Here is a 19,766-nt window from a genome sequence, read left to right on the forward strand (position 1 = left end):
CCACTCATCCCTCCATCCATCCCTCCTTCCATCCATCCCTCCCACATTCCTCCACCCATCCCTCCATCCATCCCACATCCCTCCACCCATCCCTCCCTCCATCCATCCATCCCTCCCTCCATCCATCCCACATTCCTCCACCCATCCCTCCACCCATCCCTCCACCTATCCCTCCTTCCATCCATCCCTCCATCCATCCCCTCCATCCATCCCACATCCCTCCACCCATCCCTCCCTCCACCCAAACCACATCCCTCCACCCACCCCTCCACCCATCCTTCCACTCATCCCTCCACCCATCCCTCCACCCATCCCTCCGTTCTTCCCTCCATTCACCCCTCCATCCATCCCTCCCACATTCCTCCACCATCCCTCCCTCTATCCATCCCTCCACCCGTCCTGGAATCCATTCTTCCACCCATCCCTCCTACATCCTTCCATCCTTCCCCATCTATCCCTCAACCCATCCTTCCATCCATTCTTCCACCCATCCCTCCCTCCATCCATCCCTCTACTCATCCTTCCACCTATCCCTCCATCCTTCCACCAATCTATTCCTCCACTGTTCCCTCCATCTATCCCTCCATCCATCCATCCCTCCACCCATCCTTCCATTCATTCTTCCACCCATCCCTCCTATATCCCTCCATCCTTCTCCCATCCCTCAACCCATCCCTTCACCCATTACTCTCCCATCCATCCCTCAACCCACCCCCCATTCATCCCTCCCTTCATCTATCCCTCCACCCATTCTTCCACCCATCCATTCCTCCACCCATCTCTCCATCCATCCACCTATCCCTCCATCCATCCACCCATCCATCTCTCTATTCATCTCTCCACCTATTAAATTCATCTCTCCATCCCTCCCCCACCCATCCCTCCATTCATCCCTGTATTCATCCCTCTGTGTATCCCTCTCACATCCCTCCACCCATCCTTCCATCCTCCACATAGAAAATACTGACTGAGCACTGGCTTTGTTCATGAGGAAGGGCAAGTGAATGTTTTGACTCTTCCCAACATGACGGGATAAAGGAATTATTCTCATGTCCAAACCACATGAACACACACATTGTGCAAATTCCATTTGTAGCTACATCATGCAAATTCAGCTGTCACAATTTCCTGGGAAATTATAGGTGTAGAAAAAGACCATCTGGCCCACCATGGAGTCAGAGGATGTCTGACTGAATTACTGGGTGGGGGCTTTTACATTTTGTTTGAAAGAGCAAAATATAGATTTTTTACTTCTTGTTCAACTTTCAAAATTAAATCAAATGCCATAATCCATGGATCGTACCCTAAACTGAAATCTCTGAAATCTTACTGCCAAGTGGCCATTGTTTGAACACCTTCTAGTGACTATTTAGGAGACCAGGGCAGTTTTCTGTGAGCACTGCCTTGAGTCTTTGAGCTCACGAGTTCAGGGGCACCTAATCAAGGCTTTAAGGAAGGGGAAAACAGTCTTCCCTCCGTGAACGTGAACGGACTTCATGCACGTGTAGGCTGGAGGCTGGGCAGCGTGTGGAGGTGGACTTGGGATCTCTACAGGAGCCCTCTCATCACAGCCCAGCAGGCCAACCCAATGCAGGAGAGGGAGGCGAGGCCCAGACCAGCTAGGAGGATGAGCCAAGCCCCACATGGCCGGCTGTGAGTTATGGGAATGGGTTATGAGTTATGCGATGCAAGGGGGAGGCTGGGGAGCCTCCTGAATGTGTTCTTTGGCAGGCTCAGCCTGCCAAACTCTGGAAGCTTTGGCTCTTATTGAAAGGGAGGCAGCACACCCTGCTGTTAGGAAGACACGGTCAAGGGACACCGGGCTCTAAGCCTGTCCACGCCCTTAATGGTGTTCAATGCCACCCTGTCCTGGGCCCCTCCAGCTGTCCTCTAGCCACAGCACCTTCTGAGGGGCAGTAAGGGCACTGTCAAGGAGACATGCCCACCCCTACCCTGCTAGACAGCATCCCTGCCAGACCACAGGTCACGTACTCCAACTCTGGGACATTTCTGCCACTCCCAAAAGAGACCCCGTATCCCTTAGCTGCCCTCCTCAACCCTGCCCACCCTCAGCCATGGCAACCACTAAGCTGCTTCCTGTCTCTATGGATTTGCCCATTCAGGACACTTCATCTAAATGAAATCAGCCAACGTGTGGCCTTTTGTGCCTGGCTTCTTCCCTCCAGCATGATGCCAAGTTCCATTCACCATGAACGTGCACCAGGAAGGACTTCATCCCTTTTTATGGCTGACAAATAATTAATAGGAAGTGGAATCAACTTTAGTAATACACTGCACTTGATCCAGTATATTTGCAATGTTATCATTTCAATATGTAATCAATGTACAAATCTATTAGAGAGACATTTGCCATTCTTTTTTCTCACCAAGTTTCAAAATCCAGCATGGGGTTTGCACTGATAGCATATTTCAGTTTGAACCCTAAATTTTCATCAGACACATTTGATACGTGTTTAGGTTTCACAGAATTCACAGTTGAACAAGTAGATTTGCATACCCAAATTGTTTCACATAAACTTAGAAGTTTGCCAAAAATGAAATTGAGTATCAATTTTTAAATTAAATAAAATTAGAGGCCGGGCATAGTGGCTCACGCCTGTAATCTCAACACTTTGGGAGGCCGAGGCAGGAGGACTGCTTGAGGCCAGGAGTTTGAGACCAGTATGGGCAACACAGTGAGACCCCATCTCTACAATATTTTTTTTAATTAGCCAAGCATGGTGGCACACACCTGTGGTACCAGCTACTCAGGAGGCTGAGGTGGGAGGATCGCTTGAGCCCAGGAGGTCCAGGCTGCAGCAAGCAATGTTTGCACCACTGCACTTTCACCTGGGAGACAGAGCAAGGCCCTGTCTCAAAAAACAAAAAATAAATTAGATAAAGGTTCAGTTCCTCAGTCAGACAAGCCTCATTTCAAGAGCTCAGAAGCCACACATGCCTGGTGGCCACTGATATCTCGAACTTGGGCTTGGGTCTACCTGCCTGAAGCCTGGTTCTGCCTCACCAGCATGACCTTCTGTCTCCTCTCCCATGAGCGGCCATATTGCGATCTGCCCCACCCGTGGCCATGGGGGTTCTGGGAGAGCGGGGATGTAAACAGTTCCGCACTGAGGCTGACCCCCCATATCAATACAAGAATGCAAGGATCGCTACTAAAGAGACCCTTCTCCTCCATCAGCTCAGAACTGAGCCAGCTTTGCCTGTCCCTGGGAGACTCAACAATAGCAGGCCTTGGAGGCTGCTCAGATGTACACACATACGTGTATGCGTGCATGTGCGTATGCTGGGAACTGGGGAGAGAGTGTGGGTGATACTTCCCCAAGGGTTGGCCAAGCCTTTCTGGGCCCTTTTCTCCATATGACCCCCATCCCCACCTGCAGGAAGAATGACCCCTTTAAATCTGATCATGCCCCCTGCTGCTCAAAGCCCACCTTTGTGTCTACATAAAACCTTACACACCTGTATTTATAGCAGCATTGTTCAAAACAGCCAAAATGCTGAAACAACCCAAAAGTCCAACAAAACAAAACACGGGGCTGAGTGCAGTGGCTCACACCTGTAATTCCAACACTTTGGGAGGCTGAAGCAGGTGGATCACCTGAGGTCAGGAGTTCAAGACCAGCCTGGCCAGCATGGTAAAACCCCATCTCGGCCAGGTGCGGTGGCTCACGCCTGTAATCCCAGCACTTTGGGAGGCCGAGGCGGGTGGATCACCAGGTCAGGAGATCGAGACCATCCTGGCTAGCATGGTGAAACCCCATCTCTACTAAAAATACAAAAAATTAGCCGGGTGTGGTGGCAGGTGCCTGTAGTCCCAGCTACTCGGGAGGCTGAGGCAGAAGAATGGCGTGAACCCGGGAGGCGGAGCTTGCAGTGAGTGGAGATTGCACCACTGCACTCCAGCCTGGGTGACAGAGCAAGACTCCGCCTCAATAAAAATAAAAAAAAAATCTCTACTAAAAATACACACAAAAACCAATAACAACTAGCCAGGTGTGGTGGCGGGCACCTGTAATCCTAGCTACTTGGGAGGCTGAGGCAGAGAATTGCTTGAACCTGGGATGTGGAGGTTGCAGTGAGCTGAGATCGTGCCATTGCACTCCAGCCTGGGCAACAAGAGCGAAAACAAAAACAAAAAACACGGATAAACATATGGTGGAATATTACTCAGCCTTAAAAAGGAATGAAGTTTTCTGATCCATGCTACAACATGGATGCAGCTCAAAATTTTATGTTCAGTGAAAGAAGCCAGACACAAAGGCTACACGTTGTATGATTCCATTTCTATGAAGTGTCCAGAACAGGCAAATCCAGAGAAACAGAAAATAGATTTCGAGATGCCAGGAGGTGGGGAGGGGGAGTGACTGCTCGTGGGTACAGGGGTTTGGGGAGTGATGAAAATGTTATGAAATTGATGGTGGCGATGGCTGCACAACTCTGTGAATACATTAAGAACCACTGAATTGTCCACTGAATTGTGGGTGGATTGTACAGTATGCAACTTATATTTCAATAAAGCTGTTTGTTATATTTCAAAACAAAACAACAATCTTGGGTCCCCCTGCCTTCTGAGCACATCCAGCCTCCTGAGCATGATCCACAAGGCCCTCTGCACCCCTCACAGCCCTCTGTCTAATTTATGTCACTCTCCAGACCCACCCCAAATCCTACAGTACTCATGCCCTTGAAATTCTCTCCACACCAAGCTGTGTCTGGCTTTGTCCAGCAGTGGGCCCATGGGAGGTTGGTCCCCCAGGAAATGTGTATGTCTCCTAAAACCCAGCTCAGCCATCACTTCCTTCAGGGACCATCTCCTGGCCTCCCCAGTGCCCTCTGTACCTTGCTTAGAGGTCCTGCAATGTCTACCTGGGTGTGGGGTGGCCTCCTGTGGGCTTGGCCTGTGGGCTTACCTCCTTTGTGCCCTCCTAGCACCCAGAACAGGGTCTTGCATGTTTCTGGGCAACAGAGGCTGCCACCGTGGCCTCTTGCCTCCTGGGGAGGTCTCAGGGGTCCCAGAGGGTGCTGTGTTCTTTCTGAGCACAACTGATGAGAGTTACACACCAGCATGAGTTCATTCTCCTATCCACCCACCCACCCACCCACTCACCCATCCACCCACCCACCCATCCACCCACTCACCCATCCACCCACCCATCCATCCACCCATCCACCCATCCATCCATCCATCCATCCATCCACCCACCCACCCACCCATCCATTCATCCACTCACCCATCCACCCACCCACCCACCCATCCACCCATCCATCCACCCACCCACCCACACATCCATCCATCCATCCACCCACCCACCCACCCACCCATCCATCCACCCACCCATCCACCCACCCATCCATCCATCCATCCATCCATCCACCCACCCATCCATCCACCCACCCATCCATCCACCCACACATCCATGCACCCACCCATCCATCCACCCATCCATCCATCCACCCATCCATCCATCCACCCACCCACCCATCCATCCATCCATCCATCCATCCATCCATCCACCCATGCATCCATCCACCCATCCACCCACCCATCCACCCATCCATCCATCCACCCATGCATGCATCCATCCATCCACCCACCCATCCATCCACTCATCCATCCATGCACCCACCCATCCATCCACCCATCCACCCATCCACCCATCCATCCATCCACCCATCCATCCACCCACCCACCCATCCACCCATCCACCCATCCCTCTACACATCTACCCATCCACCATTCCATCCTCCCACCCATCCATCCACTCAGCCCTCCATCTATCCATCCACCCCCTACCCATCCACTCATCCATCCATCCATCATCCATCCATTCATCCACGCATTTATCCACCCATCTACCCATCCACCCATGTGTCTATCCATCTACCCAACCATCCATCCACCATCCATCTGTACATGTATCCATCCATCCATCCATCCACCATCCATCTGTACATGTATCCATCCATCCATCCATCCACCCACCCACCCACCCATCCATCCATCCACCCACCCATCCATCCACCCATCCATCCATCCATCCACCCACCCATCCATCCACCCATCCATCCATGCACCCATCCATCCATCCATCCATCCATCCACCCATGCATCCATCCATCCACCCACCCATCCATCCATCCATCCACCCATCCATCCATCCATCCATCCACCCATGCATCCATCCATCCACCCACCCACCCACCCACCCATCCACCCATCCATCCATCCATCCATCCATCCATCCACCCATGCATCCATCCATCCACCCACCCACCCACCCACCCACCCATCCACCCATCCATCCATCCATCCATCCATCCATCCATCCACCCATGCATCTATCCATCCATCCATCCATCCATCCATCCATCCATCCATCCACCCACCCATCCATCCACTCATCCATCCATGCACCCACCCATCCATCCACCCATCCACCCATCCATCCATCCATCCATCCACCCATCCATGCACCCACCCATCCATCCACCCATCCACCCATCCATCCATCCATCCATCCATCCATCCATCCACCCATCCATCCACCCACCCATCCATCCACCCATCCCTCTACACATCTACCCATCCACCATTCCATCCTCCCACCCATCCATCCACTCAGCCCTCCATCTATCCATCCACCCTCTACCCATCCACTCATCCACTCATCCATCCATCCATCATCCATCCATTCATCCACCCATTTATCCACCCATCTACCCATCCACCCATGTGTCTATCCATCTACCCAACCATCCATCCACCATCCATCTGTACATGTATCCATCCATCCATCCATCCATCCGTAAATGTATCCATCCATCCATCCACCCAACCATCCATCCATCCATCTGTACATTTATCCATCCATCCACCAATCCATCCATCCATCCACCCTGTGCAAGGCCTGGGGAGATGCAGAGCCAGTCTAGGATTGTCACAGTGTCAGGAGGGAGGTGTCAGATGTGTCTGAGAAACAGAGGCTGCCGCCCTGGCCTCTTATCTGCTAGGGAGGTTCCAGGGGTCCTAGAGGGTGCTGTGTTGTTTCTGAGCAGAGTCAGACACCTGCAGATGCCCTGAGCCCCCTCCCATCCCACCACACACCCCGAGCTTCATGTTGATGCTGTGTGGCAACTGTGCTGAACCTAACAGAGGTCTCCAAGGCAAGTGTTCTCCCAGGGTCACCAGGCTCAGCCTGGCTCCAAAGGAGTGGGTTTTGCTGCTAGGGCCATGGTGAATTTCTTGGCTCCATCCCGTGGGAGGATTTGAAGGTCTGATTGCAGCTTCTGTGGGGCCCCGGGGTGGGCTCAGGCTGGAGACGTTGATCTCAGACCCCGGTGGTGGCTGTGGCACATCCAGGATGGGAGAGGCCAGGAGGAATGGCCTCCTGAGACTGGGAACCCCTTGAGAAGAACCCCAAGGTCTGCCCCCCAAGCCTCTCACACATGCTAGGGGCTGACTGTAGGAGAGCCAGGGGCTTCCCCAAGTGGGGGCTCCACCCAGCCACTCTGAGGCCCTAGGCAGGTGAGTCAAACCTCTGGCCTCTGGCCTCTGTGTGAAATGGGCACAGCAGGTACCCAGGGCCCTGAGATGGCTGCATGCCCAGCACTTGAGTACAGCTGACCCTCCCCTGGCTCAGGGCCCATGCAGTCCCCTCCACGGTCCTAGCTCAGAGCTCCATGCTCACCTGTCGTGACGCTAGGAAGTCCCTCCCATAGCCATCTCCACTTCCCTGAATGGTCCAAGCTCCCACGGGCTTACTCGGCAGAGTGGACCCGCTTCTCTCAAACACCGGTGGGGCCATCCAGGGTCCCAGCGCCCCGCCACAAAGAAGGCAAGCAGTGGGGAGGTGGATGCTCAGCCCCCGCAGGTCACGTGCAGCCTGGACAGCTCCCCTCTGTGTCTGTCACCGGGAACCTTTGGCCCAGAGTGTGGCCTAGCTGGCCTGGCTCCTCCCAGGCCCTGGCTGCCTCACATGTGAGCTTGGAGGTGGCCACTCTGAGGCCCCTGCTCACACCCTCGCCACTGCACCTGGACATGGGGCTATCCCACGGCGACAGGCACACACACCAACACAGGTGTGTCCTCCTGTGGAACATTTAACTTAAGCCACACCAGGCCCTGCGTTATTTCTCCTCCCCCAGCCCACGGCCTCCCTTCTCTGTCCCTCCAGGGCCAAAACGCAGATCACGGTCCTCATGATCTGTCTGCCTTGGCAGCCCGGGGTGTCATGAACCCGGCCAGCTCTGCACCCAGGTGCTGATCACTGATGTTCTTATTGCGCTTGCGACAGGCCTTTGTTAATGGCCGCCATCCCCACATATCCACGCCCAGCTGTGTCCCCGGCCCTCCTGCTACCACGGCCCGAGAGGGTCAAGCAGTGCTGCCAGCCGCGCCCCAGGAGGGACCTGCTGACTTCCTGGCCCCGCTGCCTCTTCTCCAGGTGAAATGGACCCTGCTATACTCCAAAAGCCAGTGGCGTCCTGCCCCCGCCTCTCCCCTCCCCTCCCCTCCCACCACTTGGTGCCTGGAGGAGCCCAAGGATGCTGACCCCTGTGTGCTATTATGGGCTGGCTCACCTTAAGGAACCCCATTGCTGAGGGCAGGTGGGCACGGAGAGTTCCTAGCACAAGGGAGCAATCGCTAAAACCTTCCCCAGTGGTGAGCTGGGATGAGACGCCCATGGGAGGGAACACACTGGTGGGTGCAATGCCTCAGACTTTTGAGCAGCTGGGGGTTCATCGTTAGATGGGTGGCCATGGATGGCTGTTGCAGGGAGCCCTGAATGCACTGAGGAAAGTCAGCGAGCAGCTGAGGGCCATTAATCACCCTTTCCAGTGAGGCAGGAAAGCCAGAGGACCTCTTTGGCAGCCTCTATAAAGAGGCTTTCAGCTCTGGTGGCTGCCAGGGAGAAAAAGCTGAGATCTGGCCCAGCCCAAGCTGAGGAGCTCCAGAGAAGGGCAGATTCACAAGCTTGGCAAGTCTTTTCGGGCAACAGCAGGACCCTGACTGGGACCCAGTGTGGCCACAGGCTCAGGTCGGGGACACCTAGGGCAACACACCCAAAAGTCATACTCCTTGTGACCCCTCTGAAACCTCTGGGCCTGGCCCAGTGTAGTGGCTCATGCCTGTAATCCCAGCACTTTAGGAAGCCAAGGCGGGTGGATCACCTGAGGTCAGGAGTCCGAGACCAGCCTGGCCAACATGGTGAAACCCCGTCTCTACTAAAAATGCAAAAAAATAGCCGGGCGTGGTGGTGCACGCCTGTAATCCCAGCTACTCGGGAAGCTGAGGCAGGAGAATCACTTGAACCTGGAGGCAGAAGTTGCATGAGCCAAGATCACACCACTGCACTCTAGCCTAGGCAACGGAGCGAGACTCTGTCTCAAAAAAAAGACAAGAAAAAAGAAACCTCTGGGCCTGTTAGAGGCTGGCATGGGCCCCTTGCTGGAAGCTGCCCTGAGGCCCCTTCCTGGATGTGGTGCCAAAGGTCGGCTTCAGGCAGATGGCACCTTGGGCTATTGGTCTGTTCTCTGAACTAAAATTTAGGAATTTTAGGCCAGGCACGGTGGCTCACGCCTGTAATCCCAGCACTTTGGGAGGCCAAGGTGGGTGGGTCACGAGGTCAGGAGATCGAGACCATCCTGGCCAACACGGTGAAACCCCGTCTCTACTAAAAATACAAAAAAAATTAGCCGGGCGTGGTGGCGGGCACCTGTAGTCCCAGCTACTCGGGAGGCTGAGGCAGGAGAATGGCGTGAACCCGGGAGGCGGAGCTTGCAGTGAGCCGCGATCTGGCCACTGCACTCCAGCCTGGGTGACTGAGCAAGACTCCGTCTCAAAAAAAAAATCTTGGCCGGGCGCAGGGGCTCATGCCTGTAATCCTAGCACTTTGGGAGGCCGAGGCAGGCAGATCATGAGGTCAGGAGATCGAGACCATCCTGGCTAAGACGGTGAAACCCCGTTTCTACTAAAAGTACAAAAAATGAGCCGGGTGTGGTGGCGGGTGCCTGTAGTCCCAGCTACTCGGGAGGCTGAGGCAGGAGAATGGCCTGAACCCGGGAGGCGGAGCTTGCAGTGAGCCGAGATTGCGTCACTGTACTCCAGCCTGGGCTACAGAGCGAGACTCCATCTCAAAAAAAAAAAAAAGGAATTTTAGCTTTCTCTCAAAAAAATAATAATAATAAAATAAAATAAAGTTTTTGTGAAGCCCTGGATATTCCTAGGTTATTTTTTAATTTTTAATTTGTGTGATACATAATAGATACATATACTTATGGGGTACATGAGACGTTCTGATGCAGGCAGGCAATGTGGAATAACCACACCATGGAGAATGGGGCATCCATCCCCATTTCTAGGTATTTGATATATTTTGAAATTATTGTAAATGGTATCTTTTTTTTTTTGAGACAGAATTTTGCTCTTGTTGCCCAGGCTGGAGTGCAATGGTGCAATCTCAGCTCACTGCAACCTCCACCGTCCAGGTTCAAGCGATTCTCCTGCCTCAGCCTCCCAAGTAGCTGCGATTACAGGCATGCACCACCATGCCCAGCTAACTTTTTATATTTAGTAGAAACAGAGTTTCATCATGTTGGTCAGGCTGGTCTCGAACTGCCCACCTCCGGTGATTTGCCTGTCTTGGCCTCCCAGAGTACTGGGATTACAGGCGTGAGCCACCATGCCTGGCCTGTAAATGGTATCTTTTAAACATTTGTTTTCTGCTTTTTGCTGTCATTTAGAACAGTAGTTAATTCTGTAGATTAATTTTCCATCAAGCAACCTTGTGTCAACTTTGTTGGTGAAAAAAAAAAAAAAAAGCTGTAAAATATTTAAAGAAGTTTATTCTGAGCCAATGAGTGACCATGGTCCAGAAAACAGTCTCAAGAGGTCCAGAGAAAGTGCAATCGAGGTGGTTGGGTTACAGTTTGGTTTTATACATTTTAGAGAGACAGGATATACAGGTAAAATTATAAATCAATACATGGAAGGTTACATTGGTTCAGCCTAAACAGGTGGGAGGTCTTGAAGCTGAGGGGGGCTTACAGATCATAAGTAGATTCAAAGAATTTCTGATTGACAACTGGTTCAAAGAGCTAAGCTTTGTCTAAAGACTTGAAGTCAGTAGAAAGAAATGCTTGAGTTGGCTGGGTGTGGTGGCTCAAGTCTATAATCCCAGCACTTTGAGAGGTGGAGGTGGGCGATCACCTGAGGTCAGGAGTTTGAGATCAGCCTTGCCAACATGGTGAAATCCCATCTCTACTAAAAATACAAAAATATGCTGGGCGTGGTGGCACATGCCTGTAATCCCAGCTACTTGGGAGGCTGAGGCATGATAATAGCTTGAACCCGGGAGGCAGAGGTTGCAGTGAGCCGAAATCATGCTATTGAACTCTAGCTTAAGCAACAGAGTGAAACTCTATCTCAAAAAAAAAAGAAAGAAATTCTTGAGTTAAGATAAGGGCGTTATGGACACCGAGGTTCTTATTATGTAGATGAAGCCTCCAAGTAGCAGCCTTAGAGATAATAGAGGGTGAATGTCTCTTCTCAGACCCTAAAGGTGTTAGACCAAGCTTGTCCAACCTGTGGTCCGTGGGTCACATGAGGCCCAGCACAGCTTTGAATGTGGCCCAACACAAATTCATAAATTTTCTTAAAATATTATGAGATATTTTTGTGATTTTTTTAAGCTCATCAGCTATCGTTAGTGTCAATGTATTTTATGCATGGCCCAAGATAATTTTCCTTCTTCCAGTGTGGCCTAGGGATGCCACAAGATTGGACCCCCCTGGCTAGGTGCGGTGGCTTACGCACCTAAGAAGAACTTCCCCCACAGAAGACGGCTTTGCAGGGCCATTCCAAAATATGTCAAAGAAATGTATTTGGGGGTTGGGCACGGTGGCTCGTGTCTGTAATACCAGCACTTTGGGAGGCCGAAGCCAGTGGATCACCTGAGGTCAGGAGTTTGAGATCAGCCTGACCAATACGGTGAGAGTTCGAGATCAGCCTGACCAATACGGTGAAACCCCGTCTGTACTAAAAATACAAACATTAGCTGGGCATGGTGGCGGGCACCTGTAATCCCAGCTACTCAGGAGGCTGAAGCAGGGGAATTGCTTGAACCTGGGAGGTGGAGATTGCAGTGAGCCACGATCGTGGCACTGCACTCCAGCCTGGGCAACAGAGCAAGACTCCATCTCAAAAAAAAAAAAGAAATATATTTTGAGGTAAAATATTTTCCTTTCCTTCAGGGTCTGCTATCTGTCATGTGGTGCTATACAAGGGTCTGGTTGGGCCGGGCGCGGTGGCTCATGCTTGTAATCCCAGCACTTTGGGAGGCCGAGGCGGGCGGATCACGAGGTCAGGAGATCGAGACCACGGTGAAACCCCGTCTCTACTAAAAATACAAAAAAATTAGCCGGGCATGGTGGCGGGCACCTGCAGTCCCAGCTAGTCAGAGAGGCTGAGGCGGGAGAATGGCGTGAACCCGGGAGGCGGAGCTTGCAGTGAGCCGAGATTGCGCCACTGCACTCCAGCCTAGGCGACAGAGCGAGACTCTGTCTCAAAAAAAAAAAAAAAAAAAAGGGTCTGGTTGGAATTTGGTATCTTGTTGCCCTAAAGAGTCTGTTTTGGCCAGGCATGTAATCCCAGTACTTTGGGAGGCCAAGGCAGGTGAATCACGAGGTCAAGAGATCGAGACCATCCTGGCCAACATGTTGAAACCCTGTCTCTAGTAAAAATACAAAAATTAGCTGGGCATGGTGGTGCACGCCTGCAGTCCCAGCTACTCGGGAGGCTGAGGCAGGAGAATCGCTTGAACCCAGGAGGCGGAGGTTGCAGTGAGCTGAGATCACGCCACTGCACTCCAGCCTGGCGACAGAGCATGATTCTGTCTCAAAAAAAAAAAAAAAAAAAGTCTGTTTTGTCAGTCTCACGACCTCTATTTTAATGATGCTGGCCAGTGGTGCCTAAACTCCAAAAGGGAGAGGGGAGAACGAGGCATGTCCAGCCTCCCTTCTCGTCATGGCCAGGAATGCTGTTTTTCAGGTTTCTCTGGGGTCCCCTTAGCCAAGAGGGGGTCTATTCAGTCCACTGGGGGGCTTAGGATTTTATTTATTATTATTTTTTATTTTTAAAGTTTTTTTTTTTTTTTTTTTTTGAGACAGAGTTTCACTCTTGTCTCCCAGGCTAGAGTGCAATGGTGTGATCTCGGCTCATTGCAACCTCCACCTCCCGGGTTCAAGAAATTCTCCTGTCCCAGCCTCCTGAGTAGCTGGGATTACAGGTGCCCGCCACCACGCCCAGCTAATTTTTGTATTTTTAGTAGAGACAGGGTTTTATCATATTGGTCAGGCTGGTCTCAAACTCCTGACCTCAGGTGACCTGCCCGCCTTGGCCTCCCAAAGTACTGAGATTACAGGCGTGAGCCACTGTGCCTGGCCCTTAAAACTTTTTTGATATAGGGTCTCACTCTGTCACCAAGGCTGGAGTACAGTGCTGCAACCACAGCTCACTGCAGCCTTGACCTCCCGGGCTCAAGCATTCCTCCCACTTCAGCCTCCCAAGTAACTGGGACTTCAGGTACGCACCATCATGCCTGGCTAATTCTTTGTATTTTTATTTAAAAAGGGGTTTTACCATGTTGCCCAGGCTGATCTTGAACTCCTGGGCTCAAGCGATCCACCCGCCTTGGCGTCCCAAAATGTTGGGATTACAGGCGTGAGCCAACATGGCTGGCCGGGATTTTACTTTTGGTTTGCAACCTAAAAGGAAGAAGCTGAGGAAAAATTAATGTAAGCAGAGAGTTTATTTGGGCCAAGCTTGAGGACTGCAACCTGGAGCGTGCATTCAAGTTGCCCTGAATATCCACTCCAGTTAGTAGTGGTTACTGGAGGATTTTTAAAGGAAAAGAAGGGGAGTTCCTGAATTGTTTACCAAAAATTTACATTAAAATAACAAGCTATTGATTGGCTAGCCATTGTTTTTTATACACATATTCCAGGAACATGAAGACAATGGGTGGGGCAGCTAGCCAGGAACGAAAAGACTTTTTTTTTTTTTTCTTTCAGACGTGGTCTGTCTCTGTCGCCCAGGCTGGAGTGCAGTGGCGCAATCTCGGCTCACTGCAACCTCCGCCTCCCGGGTTCAAGCGATTCTCCTGCCTCAGCCTCCTGAGTAGCTGGGATTACAGGCACCCACCACTACGCCTGGTTAATTTTTTGTATTTTTGGTAGAGACAGGGTTCCACTATGTTGGCCAGGCTGGTCTCCAACTCCTGACCTCGTGATCCACCCGCCTCAGCCTCCCAAAGTGCTAGGATTACAGGTGTGAGCCACCACGCCCAGCCCTATCTTATTAATTTTAATAATTTGTCTGAGATTCTCCTGAATTTGTACTGTTAATTGAAAAAAAAAACCCACAATATCCAGAAATACTCTGTTGCCCAGGCTGGAGTACAGTGATGCAATCATGACTCGCTGCAACCGCTGCCTCCTGGGCTCAAGCAACCCTCCTGCCTCAGCCTCCTGGGTAGCTGGGTCTATAGGTGCCTTTCACCATACCCAGGTACTTTTTGTAGAAACGGGGTTTCGCCATGTTGGCCAGGCTGGTCTTGAACTCCTGAGTTCAAGTGATCTGCCCGCCTCGGCCTCCCAAATTGCTGGGACTACAGGTGTGAGCCACTGCGTCTGGGTGACTTTCTTTCCCATAAAGGGTAACAGCCAGCAAGGTGGCCATCCCATAGGCTGGAGAGTGTGCCTCTGAAGGAGGAGAGGTTGGGGCAGGAGCTCCATGCTGAACAGGTTGGCTAAACATACACATTCAACAGGTTATAGGAGGAGTTATGAATATTCATGAAGGTCCTGACAACACGCATACTGAACAAACATGCATGTAACATACAACTCATGTTCACCTTGGGGTGGATGGAGACTTAGCATCAAAATGTATTAAAATTAGGCCTTATACGCCGGGCGCGGTGGCTCACGCCTGTAATCTCAGCACTTTGGGAGGCCGAGGTCTGGCCAATATGGTGAAACCCAGTCTCTACTAAAAATAAAAAAAATAAAAAAACTAGCTGGGCATCGTGGCACACATCTGTAGTCTTAGCTACTTGGGAGGCTGAGGCAGGAGAATCAGTTGAACCAAGGAGGCGGAGGTTGCAGTGAGCCGAGATGGCGCCATGGCATTCCAGCCTGGGCAATAGTGGGAGACTCCGTCTCAAATAAATAAATACATACATACATACACACATAAAATAAAATTAGGCCTTATAGTCAAAAGGTCTTTCCAGGACACAAAGGCACACAAGTATGCAGCCTCTCTAAACCAGCCAGAACCAATCCATAGTCAGCGGTCTTACCTGGAGAAAGTTGCTGAAATCAGTCTCTTGTTCAATGAAAGCTGTAGTTGGCTGGGCATAGTGGCTCACACCGGTAGTCCCAGCACTTTGGGAGGCCACGATGGGAGGACTGTTTGAGCCCAGGAATTTGAGATCAGCCTAGGCAACATGGCAAAACCCCATCTCTACCAAAAATACAAAAAGTAGCTGGGTGCAAACTCCACCTCCCGGGTGGACCTACTGGTACACCTACTGGTGCACGCCTGTAGGCCCAGCTACTTGGGAGGCTGAGGTGGGAGGATTGCTTGAGGCTGGGAGGTTGAAGCTGCAGTCAGCCAGGATTGCACCACTGCACTCTAGCCTGGAGGACAGAGTGAGACGCTGTTTCAAAAGAAGAGAAAGCTAGTTATGGTGGGTGAATGGGGTCAGTTAGCATCTGGAGCTGGATGAGCTGCAAATTGTTTTAACGTTGTTTATCTTGAGGTCAGTACTTACTTAGCTGCTAGAGAAAAGGAACAACCTCGTGGCAGTGAGAATAGAGTTTATTCTTTAAGTGTAGAGGTGTAGGACTTAACCTGTGCCTGGCATGGCCCTAAATCTTATTCATTAATTTATTTATTTTTGGAATCAGAGTCTCACTTTGTCACCTAGACTGGAGTGCAGTTGTGCAATCTTGGCTCACTGCAACCTCCACCTCCTGGGTTCAAGTGGTTTTCCTGCCTCAGCCTCCCAAGTAGCTGGGATTACAGGCATGCACCACTATGTCCGGCTAATTTTTGTATTTTTTGTAGAGATGGGGTTTCACCATGTTGGCCAGACTGGTCTCGAACTCTCAGCCTCAAGTGATCTGCCTGCCTTGGCCTCTCAAAGTGCTGGGATCACAGATGTGAGCCACCGTGCCCAGCCACAGGTCTTATTTATAATTTGGTATGTTATCGCCATAAAGAGTCTGTTTTTCAGTCTTATATTTTTTCAGTCTTACATATTTTAACACAAACGCTATTGACTTGTATCTAAGTCACAAAAGGGAGGAGTTATAATGATGCGAGTCGGCTCTCCTATCCCATCGTGGCTGGGAACTCAGTTTTAAGTTTTTTCTGAGGTCCCCTTGGCCAAGAGGGGATCCATTCAGTCAGTGAGGAGTTTAGGATTTTATTTTGAGTTTATATTCCCTTCTTTTGGCCAAGATTTGCCAGAGATGGCATTGATGACCAAACTTTAATTTTCTCCTATATAGTTGCTGGGGCTGTGTGCTACCTGCACTGGGTCCATCTTGTCCGTTGGTGGGACCCCATGGCCAAGAGACTTAGAGCCAAAAGACTGAAAGACAGCGAATTAAATGTTTTAGGTCAGATAGGAAAGGAGATGGGCAGGCATTCATTCACCCTTAAAAACCTTTTGTGCAGCCAGGTGCAGTGGCCCACGCCTGTAATCCTAGCACTTTGGGAGTCCAAGGCAGGTGGATCACGAGGTCAGGAGTTTGAGACCAGCCTGATCAACATAGTGAAACCCTGTCTCTACTAAAAATACAAAATGAGCCAGGCATGGTGGCACACACCTGTAACCCTAGCTACTCGGGAGGCTGAGGCAGGAGAATCACTTGAACCCGGGAGGCAGAGATTGCAGTGAGCTGAGATTGCACCATGGTACTCAGGCCTGGGCAACAGAGCGAGATTCCATCTCAAAAAAATCGAAACAAAACAAACCAAAACAAACAACAACAACAACAACAAAAAACCAACCTTTTGTGCAACATAAGAGCCAAAAACCAAAATCCAAAACGTGAGGTTACAAAATTGACTTATCTCTAAGTTTTATGTATTGAGCTATCAGCTATTTAGGTATTTGTGAACCATCTTTGATTCAGAGGGTCTGAACAAATTGTATCCCTCGAAACCAGCCCTTACAATCTCATGCGTTTACCTCTTCTGCAATTGTCCCTGGGCCTAGAGGGAGGGTGCTTGATATCAAATCAGATTGGGGCCAATGGGATTTTAAATCATTTTCAGATTCTGGAGATATCAGGTAGAAAAAGAGAGATAATCTTCATTTTTTACTTAATTGTTGTAGCTATAAAATAGCTCAAAGGGAAAAACAGTTTTTTGACTCTGGAAAACAAAACATAAGTAAATGTTTCGAACAGAAATATAAGTCCTATTTGGTTTTGACAACGACAGGAAAAGGAAGCTTACAGGTAACTAAATATTCAAATTATTTAGTTCAAGGCATAGAACAAATTATATTAGCTCAGAGGCTTTTTTTTTTTTTTTTTTTTTTTTTGAGATGTGGTCTCACTCCGTTACCCAAGCTGGAGTGCAATGGTGCAATCTCATCTCACTGCAACCTCCGCTTCCTGGGTTCAAGAGATTCTCCTACCTCAGCCTCCTGAGTAGCTGGGATTATGGGCACCTGCCACCACACTGGGCTAATTTTTTATATTTTTAGTAGAGACAGGGTTTCATCATGTTGGCTAGGCTGGTCTCGAACTTCTGACCTCAAGTGATCTGACCGCCTAGGCCTCCCAAAGTGCTGGGATTACAGGTGTGAAAACCGCACCCAGCCAGATAGAGGCAAAAGTGTTAAATGGGTCTTTGAATACAGGCCTGTTCTTGTGTCTCTTGAAAGCAGTATAACTTCAGTTGCTGTCTTTTCCCAGCTCGGAAGACTGGGAGATCATGTAAGATTTAAATGCTTTCAAATTTGTTGAAACTGATTTATGGTCCGGCACGTGATCAGTTTTGCTAAACGTCCTGTGTAGGTACTTGCAAAGAAAGTGCGAGGCAGGCGGATCACAAGGTCAGGAGTTCAAGACCAGCCTGGCCAATACGATGAAACCCTGTCTCTACTAAAAATACAAAAATTACCTGGGCGTGGTGGCGGGTGCCTGTAGTCCCAGCTACTCAGGAGGCTGAGGCAGGAGAATCGCTTGAACCTGGGGGGCAGAGGCTGCAGTGAGCTGAGATCGTGCCACTGCACTCCAGCCTGGGTGACAGAGTGAGATTCCCTTTCAAAAAAAAAAAAAAAGAATGTGCGTTCCACAGCTGTGGGCTTAGTGCTCACACTAAGCATCTTCTTTGGATGTCTGTTATGCTCATTTTCTTTTTTTCAGAGATGGGGTCTTGCTCTTTCGTCCCAGCTGAAGTACAGTGGCATGATTTTGGCTCACTGCAGCCTCGAACTCCTGGTTCAAGGGATCCTCCTGCCTCAGCCTCCCAAGTAGGTGGGACTCAGAGGTGAGCCACCACACCAGGTTCCATTATGCTAGTTTTCTTAATTGGCATTGGAGAAAACCATAAAATTAGGGGAAAAGGGTAGATACTAAAAGAATGTTTTTGGAGTATGATTAGAGGTAGAGTGTGAAAAGGAAATAGACCTCGCTTTCCTGGGGCTGTTGAGTCCAAATGAGCAGTATAGAGGCCTGGCTTGGTTGGGTGAGATGGAGAAAGTAAGAAAGAAAGTACTATTTTTGAGATAGTAAGCCCGGACATTTAATTAATTAAAAATAATTGTATCAATTATTGGGAGTAAGAATACTAATAAAAACAGTAACAGCAGTGGCAAAAGTAACCACACAAGCAGAAATACGAAAACCACCAAGATGATAAGACCCTACAGTCCGGCAGTGTCTTACTAACAGGGTTGTAGGCGTCCCCACTCCTTCTCTTCCTCCTCCTCCAGCTCCTCCTCCACGTCTTCCTCCAGCTCCTTCTCCACGTCTTCCCTCCTGCTCCTCTTTCTCTTCCAGTACCTCCTCAGCCCCTTCTCCTCTTCCAGCCCCTCCTCCCACCTCCGCTCCCAGCCCCTCCTCCTCTCCCAGCCCCTCACCATTCAGCCCCTCCTCCTCCATCTCCTCCTCCTCTCCCAGCTCCTCCTCCTCCCCCAGCTCCTCCTCCTGCTCCTCATTCTCCTCCAGCTCCTCCTCTCCCAGCCCCTCCTCCTCTCCCAGCCCCTCCTCTCCCAGCCCCTCCTCCTCTCCCAGCCCCTCCTCTCCCAGCCCCTCCTCCTCTCCCAGCCCCTCCTCCTCTCCCAGCCCCTCCTCCTCCCAGCCCCCCCCTCCCCAGCCCTCCTCCTCTCCCAGCCCCTCCTCTCCCAGCCCCTCCTCCTCTCCCAGCCCCTCCTCCTCTCCCAGCCCCTCCTCTCCCAGCCCCTCCTCCTCTCCCAGCCCCTCCTCCTCTCCAGCCCTTCTCCTCTCCCAGCCCCTCCTCTCCCAGCCCCTCCTCCTCATCCAGCCCCTCCTCCTCATCCAGCCCTTCTCCTCTCCCAGCCCCTCCTCTCCCAGCCCCTCCTCCTCTCCCAGCCCCTCCTCCTCATCCAGCCCTTTCTCCTCTCCCAGCCCCTCCTCTCCCAGCCCCTCCTCCTCTCCAGCCCCCTCCTCATCCAGCCCTTTCTCCTCTCCCAGCCCCT

This window comes from Nomascus leucogenys, chromosome 8 (assembly GCF_006542625.1).
Source record: "Nomascus leucogenys isolate Asia chromosome 8, Asia_NLE_v1, whole genome shotgun sequence".
Classification (NCBI taxonomy): Eukaryota; Metazoa; Chordata; class Mammalia; order Primates; family Hylobatidae; genus Nomascus; species Nomascus leucogenys.